We start from the raw sequence: 1,776 nt of genomic DNA, 5'->3' as shown, positions 1-1,776 counted from the left end.
TCCAGCCTCGCTTCTCCTGGTCCTCAGGCCTTTGGACTTGAGTGAAACTAAATACTCAGATCTTTCAGACCTTGAGATTGCAAAAGATAGATCACAAGACCTGTTCCATAACGGTGTGAGCCAGCGCTGCGTAATCTCTTTACATATCTTTATCTCTCCATCTACATGCTCTTGGTGTCTGTCGATTCTGCTTCTCTGGGGAGCCATAACACAGCACCCTGGCTTAGCTTCCTTGCTTTCCTTGTTCTCTTTCTTACAAAAAAAAAAAAAATCAATATTTTACATATTATTTTGGAAATAACACTTTTATTTATGTTAGAATCAAAGGCTTAATAGTCTGTTAAATTAAAAAAAAATCAACAAATAAAAAGGCCATAGGCCTTACAGCAAGGGCTTTAGGAAATAATCGAATGATGTCTGTTGCACTTATATACGGTAAATTAAAAATAGTCACGGAGATGCTCTTCCATCTGCTGTGGACTGGAGCTGCTGGAGCCGAGCATGGGAGTGCCACCTCGGCTGCCTCCCGCCTGCAACTTCCACTGCGATGCAATGTTTGTTCCTATTGGTGGAGTGATTTTTCCTAGTCATGCCAGATGATGCTTGTACTGGACAATTAAGGGTTCTGACATCAAAGTTCATTCACATAATAATGATAGGGAAATCACTTTTTTTTGGAGATGGTGGTATTGGGAAGAACAGATATGTAACTAATAAGGTTGATACTCAACTCCTCCATACAATAATATGAAAATTTGAAGCAAAGATTTGAAAGTAGATGGACATTTTTTTTTACCACGCAGATTTGGGAAACAGCCAGTCGAGGGTGATTCCGAAACCTGAGGATGCCATTTTACAGGGGTTCTCACTGTTGCTTGCTCACATTCAGGGTCCATGATTCACAAAGCTTCCAGACCCTGAGTAACTGGAAGAAAGAATTCATGTATTATGCAGATGTGAAAGAACCTGAAAGCTTTCTCTTTATGATTTTGGGCAACAAAACTGACATAAGTGAAGGACAGGTGTCTACAGAAGAGGTCCAGACCTTAGCAGGGACGATCGCAACTATCCTTACTTTGAAATGAACGCAAAAGATGTCACCAATTCGGAGAGTTCTTGCTACTGATGATAGGGCTGATCATACAGATTGTTGGCACATGTACTCAGCATAACCACGAGGGTGGATAAGAGAATTAGCCTTCACAACAGGTGAGACATCTAAACAGATTAAGCTAACACACATTGCTGCTGCTTCACCAGAGGAATCCAATGAAACAGTAATGGCACCTTGCATGTAAATTGTAACGATGTTTCCTTAAGTTAAATATGCAAGTTAGAGCTAACCAATGAGATGACCAGAACGTCAATTATAATAAAATACTCCACTATTCTGGAAATTACACTTGGATTGCTCTTTCCTGTGAAAATGCAGAATGGCTTTTTATACGTATATATTTTTATGCAATTAGCATTCTTGATTCAGGAAAAACATTTCCTAAAGTAGTAATGTTAAATATTAAATATTAAGCTCTAATGTGTTTGCAATGTAAAGTAATTAGTCCCGGATCATTAAAACCACAGCAGTATGTAATTCTTAACAATTTGTTTTGACAAGGAGTTAAAGCAGAGTTTGACCAAACACCATTTCTGCAGGAAAACATGGGTTTTTTTTTCTGCCTTTTTTGTTTTTTGTTTTTGATTTGTAAAGAACATGTAACTCCCACATGCAAGGGAAAGCATGTGTTTCTGTGTCCAGCATATTTCATTCAGTGATAT

The 1,776-nt window shown here is 38.4% G+C and overlaps 1 pseudogene; it reads left to right on the top strand.

Moving 5' to 3' along the window:
* The first annotated feature begins 652 nt into the window (after positions 1–652).
* Positions 653–1,172, top strand: LOC121172097 (annotated as a pseudogene).
* The last annotated feature ends 604 nt before the right edge of the window (positions 1,173–1,776 follow it).

Source organism: Ochotona curzoniae, unplaced genomic scaffold (genome assembly GCF_017591425.1).
Source record: "Ochotona curzoniae isolate NIBS_2020 unplaced genomic scaffold, NIBS_Ocur_1.0 contig_1302, whole genome shotgun sequence".
In the NCBI taxonomy this organism is placed as follows: Eukaryota; Metazoa; Chordata; class Mammalia; order Lagomorpha; family Ochotonidae; genus Ochotona; species Ochotona curzoniae.
This window is presented reverse-complemented; position numbering and strand designations above follow the sequence as displayed.